General features: G+C 37.2%; 1 long non-coding RNA gene across 1 annotated transcript; it reads left to right on the top strand.

Moving 5' to 3' along the window:
- Nucleotides 1-264: 264 nt before the first annotated feature.
- Nucleotides 265-8,590, top strand: LOC123504348. Its single transcript, XR_006674827.1, has 2 exons — nt 265-648; nt 7,255-8,590. It is a non-coding gene; the product is annotated as an uncharacterized LOC123504348 (long non-coding RNA).
- The last annotated feature ends 374 nt before the right edge of the window (nt 8,591-8,964 follow it).

Here is an 8,964-nt window from a genome sequence, read left to right as displayed (position 1 = left end):
ATTTCTCAATTCATCTACTTATCCATTATTTCCTAAGACACGTTCAAGAAACTGACCACTCAAAAAAAAAAGGGGGGGGGGCAGGGAAATCCGGGAGAGGAGACTGCTCACTATCTCAAAACGTGTAAGTACATGTTAAAAAAAATGGAACATCCAAGTGTACATGTCGTATAAATGCTAGTTTTACATTTACATTACTAAGAAAAAGAATGATAAATTAAATCATAGACTGTAGAGTGTAGACTACACACCGGCCCTTTTTTTTTTCTACATTTGGCGCCAGGACAGCGGGTACCAAAGGCCTCACGAGCTGCGCCACTGCTGGACGCTGGTCTGCTGCGTCACGTATGAGAAGGCCGTGTCTGCGCGCTGTTCCCACAAATCAACAATCAGTTGATGAAATGAAAAAAAAAAAAAAAAAAAAAAAAAAATATGTGATCAAAATTTGAAAAAAAAAGACAAAAGAAAGTAAACCAAAAATATAAGAACATAAGTAAGGACAAGAAACATACAAAAAAGAGGGAGCCGATACAAAGGCTTTCACAAATCCCGAGCACTGAACTGGAACAAACCTTCGATGAACCTTCACGTCGCCACTCGCCTCTCCTGATTGCACCTCACCCTCAGAAAACCCCATTATTACTCTAGGTTAGTCGAAATGTTTTATGAACGTGTATTGCATGTGTATTTATTGATTAAAACACTTTGAATGGCGTGTAAAAAGGGGGAAAATGGTAAATACATGGGTCTTCTTGCCATGACCAGCTCAATAAGGCTTATACACCCAATTTCAATATTATTATGGTAAACTTGACACATGCTTCCTGACAATTGTCCCCTCTTTCTAAATGACGTATATCTGCAGGGTTAGACCTCTTTATTCATTAAAAACACATTGCAACGTGATAAAGTACTTACTATAGAACATGTCTGATGTTTTCAATAACATAACATAACATAACATAACATAAATAATAGGATAACAAAGGGCCACCAGGGCCCATCTAGGTTATCCTGTATCTGTCGCACAGCGACCTCGTCATCAGTACTTAAAGATACACTTACAAGTACACAATACATTATATACTAATTCTAAATATTTGGCCCATTAACAGGGGTAAGTCCTGCAGCGAAATCCTCTACAATTTGTGGTCCCCATACATGGGGATCATGTCTTGTTTAACTATAGTAAATTTCTTATAAAACTATCATGCAGTGCTATACATAATTATAAATCTAATAAATTTAAGTGCTTATCTAATCTGTTTTTAAACATTGTCAAACTAGTGCTATTTACAACCGTCTCTGGCAATGCATTCCAGAAGTCTACCACTCTATGACTAAAGAAATATTTTCTTATATCTAACCTGCAGCCTTGCTTTCTAATCTTCCTGCCATGATTTCTAGTCCTATTTCCCTCCTCTAAGGTAAAGAAAGATCTCACATCTATGTAGTTTGTATCTGAGAACATTTTAAATAACTCTATCATATCCCTCTTATACATCTCCTCTCAAATGAAAACATGTTTAATTCCTTTAATCTATCTCTATACTCCAGGCGCTTTAATGCTGGTATCATCCTAGTTGCTCTTCTCTGAACTGCTTCTAACATGTTGATATCCTGCCTATAGTGGGGTGACCAGGCCTGTATGCAATACTCTAAATGGGGCCTAACATAGGAATTATATAAGCTACGCACCACTTCCTTACTTTTATAACTAACATTTCTATTTATAAAACCCAGGATCCTATTTGCCCTATTTCTTGCTTCTAAACATTGCTTTGAAAATTTCATAGTCCTGTCTATCACTACTCCTAAATCCTTTCCTTCCTCTACTGCCTCTAGCCAACATCCCTCCATCTCATAGTTAAAGTTTGTGTTGTCTTTACCTAAATGCATAACCTGACACTTTTAGAATTAAACTCCATCTGCCACCTGTCTGCCCATGCTATCAGCCTGTCCAGGTCTCGTTGTATTCTGTAATTGTCCTTTTCACCCTGTACTGCACATGCTATCTTAGTATCATCTGCAAACTTTGATACTTTGCTACTAATTCCTATATCTAAATCGTTAATGTACACCAAGAAAAGAAGAGGTCCTAGCACTGATCCTTGGGGTACCCCACTAACCACTTCCTTCCACTCAGACATTGCCCCATTTAATACTACTCTCTGTTTCCTATCAGAAAGCCATTCACTAATCCAATCAACTAACCTACCCCCTATCCCATGTAGTCTCAATTTGTACACTAGCCTCCTATGCGGTACCTTATCAAACGCCTTGCTAAAATCTAGATATATAACATCTATGCTATTTCCATCATCTAACTCCTTGGTAATATATTCTAAGATATCGAGCAAATTTGTAAGACAGGACCTCCCTGATCTAAAGCCATGTTGGGTATCTCTAATTAATCTATTCTCATTTAAATGCTCCCAAATACTACCCTTAATGATTTTCTCTAGTATCTTACATACTATACTAGTTAAACTGATCGGTCTATAATTATTCGCATCATCCTTCCTACCTTTTTAAATATTGGAGTAACATTAGCTAACTTCCAGTCCTGAGGTATCTCAGCAAACCTAAGTGATCTTTCAAAGATTAACTTAAGTGCTTCAGAAATACTGTCTACACCCTCCCTAAGTACTCTGGCATGTAGCTCATCAGGACCACTAGCTTTCCTATCGTCTAGTTCAAGAATAAATTTCCTAATAATTCCCGGTTTTATATCAATATTTTCTAAAGCTCTTAAACTACTCGTCGCACTGTTTGTAACAGGATTTCCTATTCTTTCCTAGTAAATACTGAAGAAAATTGTTCATTCAATAATTCTACTATGTCTTCATTTTGATCCACTACTACACCATCTTTTCTGAGTGGTCCAATCCTATCCTTATTTCTTTTATCACTGACCTTGTAATAACTATATAATTTTTGGGATCTTTACTCCCAGCTCTAGCTAGTTTTATCTCTGCCTGCCTTTTACTTTTTTTATAACCTTACTCAAATCATCCCTGACCTGTCTGTACCTAATCAAATCTACATCTTCCCACTTTTCTGCAACTCTCTGTATGCCCTCTTCTTCTCTCTGATCTGGCTACCTATCTCATGAGTCCACCATAATGGCTTCCTGTTTCTCTGCCTTATATCTTTGTAAGGGATACACTGCATCACTATACCCTTTACTACAACCTTAAAAATATCCCACATCTCCTGTGCAGTTTTATTTCCAAAACTATCTTCCCAGTTTACCTCTCCTAATAACTGACGTAACCTACCATAATTGCCTTTCTGATAGTTTGGGACTCTAGTCTTATTCACTATATTATCCCTACTGGAATTAATGATAAATCTAATTATATGATGGTCACTGTTTGCTAAAGTCTCTCCTACCTCAACTTCCTTTAAACAATGCTCAATATTTGTTAGTACTATGTCTAAAACCTTCCTCCCCCTAGTAGGTTTATCTACCATCTGCACTAAATAGTTATCCTGAAAACTTTCCATAAACTTATTTTCACTAGCATCTCCTACCATCCTCTCCCAGTTTACTGACTTAAGATTAAAATCCCTAAGATAATTGTCTGACTAGTACACCCCTATTTATCTCATCTACCATAAGGTTGTCTACATCTGCTGACTGGTTAGGTGGCCTATAAAAAGCTCCTACTCTAATAACCTTACTTTTGTTTACTCTAACATCCAGCCATAAGGACTCTACTCTGTTATCTACCTTAATACCATTAACCTGACTGGAAATGAAGGATTTTTTTTACATAAATAACTACTCCTCCACCTATCCTACCAATTCTCTGGTGTAAATACATAATGTATCCATCTACTTCATATTCTTTCCTATTTTCCTAAACTTTTCCTCATTTACCCATGCCTCTGTGACACATACAACATCTAGGCCCTCCTCAACTATATAACTAGATAACTCGTCCTTCTTGTTCCTAAGACTCCTGGCATTTACATAAAAACATTTAAGTCCTGCTACCTTCCTAGATGCTGTCTCCTTATTTGGAATCCTAATCTTATTCTCTCCTATTTGCACCTGGAAATCTTTCCTAATCTTTTCACTATCTCTGTTTATCCTATCTAATTTATGTCTAGCATCTTTCTTCTGGAATGCATTTGCTACCTCACCTTTCTGAGGCGTCTGCGCCAGTTTTCCTCCCATTGTATGGAGTACTCTTCGTATGTTTGAGGAGGTTCCACTCACACAATTTTATTAGATGGGTGGAATCAAAAGCTTTTTGTCTCATCAACTGCTTTCCTCTTCGGCCTCCTCTCTCCCCCAGAATGTTGCATCTCGCTATCTTCCGCTATTTTCATGCTGATTGCTCTTCTGATCTTATTAACTGCATGCCGATTGCTCTTCTGATCTTATTAACTGCATGCCTCCCCTCCTCCTGCGTCCTTGCTGTACAGGTCTTTCTTCGTCCTTTCACCCCTATTCTGCCCCTCTCTCTTATGCAAAAGTTAACCAGTACTCTCATTCATTCCTTTCTCTGGTAAACTCTGGAACCTGCCTGCTTCTGCATTTACAACTTCCTATGTCTTGACTTCATTTAGGAGGAAGGTTTCAAGACATTTAATCCTTTCTTGTGGCTAATTCTCTCAGACCTGCAAGGGAACTGGCAATAAGATTTTTTTTTTGTGTGGCCCTTGGCCAGTTTTTCCCTCTTACATAAAAATTAAAAAGATAAGTGTATCATCTTGGCTTTTTAATGTTTTTTGAGCACTGTCTTTTGGACAATTCTAAATTTTTCTTTAGTGGTATTTTCTCTCCAAAGGAGTATTTGTATACAAAAATTATTGATTAAATATGCAGTGTAGCTACATGCCTCTAGAGTCTCCAGTAATGTATTTATACCATCAATGAACGTGAAATATTTAGCTCATGTTTTGTATAAAACTATTAGAAATGAAAATAAATTACCATTAGGACTAAGTAAACATGCAGTTCTGTTTCAGTTTACTAGCAGTCAAAACCAAAATTAAAAGAGGATTGGACTTGGAAGCTTAACTTTCATAAAGTAGACAATGAAAAAATGAGGAACTTGTTCCAGGAGGTTACATGAAGGACAGAACTGCCAGCTAGAAATAGGATATATTCAGAGACCACTATGATGAAATTGTGAAGCTATGCATTCCCACTTGGAGAAAAATGAAACAATCAACAAGACCAAAGTGGATGAACACATGATTAGAAGGACTACTGAAGAGGAAACAAGACATTTAGGATAAATACTGGACACATAAGACAGCAGGAAACCACGAACTGTATTAAAGAGATAGGAACGCAGCAACTTTGGCAACATGGGCAGCAAAGTATGAATATGAAAAGAAGGTGGTAGTAGATGCAACACAGAATACTTTGGGGCATATGTAAGATAAAAAACCACAGTAAAGGAAACCATCATGAAACTGCAAACCACATAAACAACAACAAAGAGATTGCCCAGTTAATGAATAGAGCATCCAACACTGTTTGTGAGGGAAGACACAAATCAAGTCAAGTGCCCAGTTAATGAATAGAGCATCCAACACTGTGTTTGTGAGGGAAGACACAAGCCAAGTCAAGTGTTCTAAGGACCCAAATTGTACATCCTCATAACTAAGGAAGATGTTAGAAGGAAACTTTCTGATCTAAATGACAGTAAATCCCAAGGACCTGACAAGATATTACCTTAGGTACTAAAACTGTGCTGACATATTTTGTGCCCTACTTACAGACATATATGCTACATCCCTGAGGACTGGTGATGCCCTACTTGACTGGAGGAAGGTGGTGGCATAATGGATAAGGTGGTGAGCGTGGTATCGGGCAAATGTCCACGTGTAGGTTCGAATCCCACCACATACCTCTTTGAAACTATGCCATTTGTCAAGTGGTTTAAAGTTACCTACATGTCACCATGATACCCAGGTTCTAGGTGGTTACACACAAGATGTGCTTGGGTGGTGATATGGACCCTAATATGGCTACCACTATAAATAAAATTGCCTGTGCCACTTATGGACAGTAGCTGAACAGCGTTTCCCATACCCTCTTCAAGTGTGCCTACAGGCGCTATAGGCTGTAACAAAAAAATAAATAAATAAAAATCTGTATATAAGAGAGGAAACAAGACAAATCTGGTAACTACCAACCAGTGTCACTGACCAGTATAGCATCCAAAGTCATGGAAATGATCATCAGGGCAAATTCTACCCAACAACATGGATTTTGGAAAAAAAGAAGAGCTGTATCATAAGTATGTTGTGCCATCTGGATGACTTGGTCAATGCTGTGGATTGTAAGCACATTGTGAATATGAATTACCTGGACTGTGAGAAAGCCTTCAACAGAGATCCCCATGAGAGATTACTATAGTTCATCTACTCTAAGATGGCTCCTGGATCTCGGTTTGAGTGATGTTCCAGAGGAATGCATGGTTGTCAGACCTTAGGAAAACCATTAACTATCCTTGTGATAAGTGTGTTGCTGAACAGAAACCAAGCGTTATTCACATAAAATCAATGATATCATCAATAAGCTACAATATGTTTTGAACAATAACCCAGTTGAATTGATATTATAGAAGAAAGTTCATGGTATAGCAGAAAAAAGCATGAGTGGGTGGGTGGAGGAGGACAGGAAAAGTGGCAGCAACACCTTGCCCCATGTGGAGTCCAGGGGCTAGGTTAGGTTAGGCTTGATTAGTAGGTGTCACTACTAACTGCAACACAACCAGAAAAAAACATTTGCTGGCAATTCTTAGTGCATCATGAGAGAGGGAGGCCAAATCTACAGGAGTGCAGGTAAACCTTATTAATAGCATCTAATATATTCTTTTCTTCATCCATCTCAGTCACAACATATAGGGAACCTGGTGAGAAAGTGCAATTTTCAGGTGGGGAATGCTAAATTGAGTTGACCCTCCAGAAAAGTAGAGGGAAAAAAGCACATTTCCATTTCTCTCTCTCTCTCTCTCTCTCTCTCTCTCTCTCTCTCTCTCTCTCTCTCTCTCTCTCTCTCTCTCTCTCTCTCTCTCTCTCTCTCTCTCTCTCTCTCTCTCTCTCTCTCTCTCTCTCTTTATACCTAACATAACCAAAACCAAACCTACTGAACCTAATATAACCAAGTGATCCTAATATGGCCTACTGACTAAAACATTTTTCAGCTAACATTTGTAGTAATTATTAAGCAATTGAATTAATGCAGCTCTCTGATGTTTGCTACAACATGAATTTTTTTTTCAGATTGCTAGACCAGATTAGTGATGGTGAAGTGTACAGCATTCAACTGTCAGTAGGTAAAGGTCCATCAAGGCAGATAAGGCAAGTAATGAGGCTGGTGGGTCTACTGCATATAGGCACTCAGTGTTCAAGTTTCCCCAGTCACATAGGCCAGAGATAAGGAATAAGTGGATCGCTGTATTGGAACACAAGGCCACAAACTGGAACCCAGACTATGCTGGCATTTGTGAGCTCCATTTCAACCCACAGGCCTTTCTGCTGGTGACCTACAGGAAAGAAAATGTCAAAGAAAGATCCTCAAGACCACTGCCATTCCTTCAGTCTTTAACTGTTACCCAGAGTGAGTAGTTAAGTGCACTACTTTTTGACATATTATTAACAAATTTCCATTGCTTCACTGTATGTGGATATATTAAGGTAGGAATGAGCAAGTAAACAAGAGGAGTGAGTGATAACACAGCACCAAAACATTGTACTCCTTGTGCAAGTGTCAGGTTCTATCACCACCAAACGAATATTTTGTAAGCAAGATTAATGAATTTTGTGTGGCTAACAAAAAATATATGCAAACAATCTTACAGTAATCCACATAGCACAGGAACTAACTAACTACTGAAGTTAAAAGGTGGCAAAGATAAGATAACTAGAAATGTACTCAAGATGTAGAAGTGACAGGTAGTAGCTTGGATGGTAATGTCTGATCTGGTATGGAAGCAAGGGTTAGCTATCAGATGAATGGAGGAAGGCACTTGTTGTATGTCTGTATGAAGGGTGTAGGGATGAGTCATTGTGTTGCTTCTTTCTCTTATCAGTTTGACAGAAGTTGGTGGAAGTACCACCATATTGGAAAATTAAAGATTTTTTGTTTATTGAAAATTGGGTTATCAGAGATGATTGTTGACAGAGTGCACATACTGACTGAATTCAGATAAGAAGTGAATGTGCAATGCTATGGAGCTGTGATCAGAGAATCAGTGTTAAGACTTTGTACTGCTGGTATATATGTTGAATGTGGTAATTTTTCTCTTAAAAGTCTTGTTTAGTGAAAACCATTTTATGTAATTATTTGAGCCTTGAGACATAATCAATCACCTTGGTGTTGTTAGGCTGAAAGCATATCTGTTACCAATCTTATAATTTAATTGCCAAGTTTTAAAAATTTATGTAGAGCTTTGATTGCAGTTGTTATAGATAGTGGTGTTCTAGTAGATTCCAGAATTGATTCTGTGAATGATACTGATTCAGTAATATTTGTGATCGACCAAACACTCTTAGGAACAAAGTGGACCTTATGAATGTTGTATAGAATTTTACTTTGAAAAAAATTGTAAGTCCAAAATGTGGAAAAAAAAATTATTGTAAAAAATTCTAAGTCCAAAATGTGAAAAAAAATTGTATTGTAAAGTAAAAAAAATTGTAAGTCCAAAATGTGAAAAAAATTGTATTGTAAAAAATTCTAAGTCCAAATGTGAAAAAAAAAATTGTATTGTAAAAAATTCTAAGTCCAAAATGTGAAAAAAAAAATTGTATTGTAAAAATTTTAAGTCCAAATGTGAAAAAAAAATTAAGTCCAAAATGTCCAGAATGGTAAAAAAAATTGTCCAGATTTTTTTTTATTACATTCTGGACTAAGTCAAAATGTATTTAAATAAAATAAAAGGATGGAGAGAACATAGTTTTTATTTAACAAATAAATACTTGTGCCTTGTCTCC

Source organism: Portunus trituberculatus, chromosome 15, assembly GCF_017591435.1.
Source record: "Portunus trituberculatus isolate SZX2019 chromosome 15, ASM1759143v1, whole genome shotgun sequence".
Classification (NCBI taxonomy): domain Eukaryota; kingdom Metazoa; phylum Arthropoda; class Malacostraca; order Decapoda; family Portunidae; genus Portunus; species Portunus trituberculatus.
The sequence above is the reverse complement of the archived record's forward strand: the minus strand, read 5'-3'. Positions and strand labels throughout refer to the sequence as shown.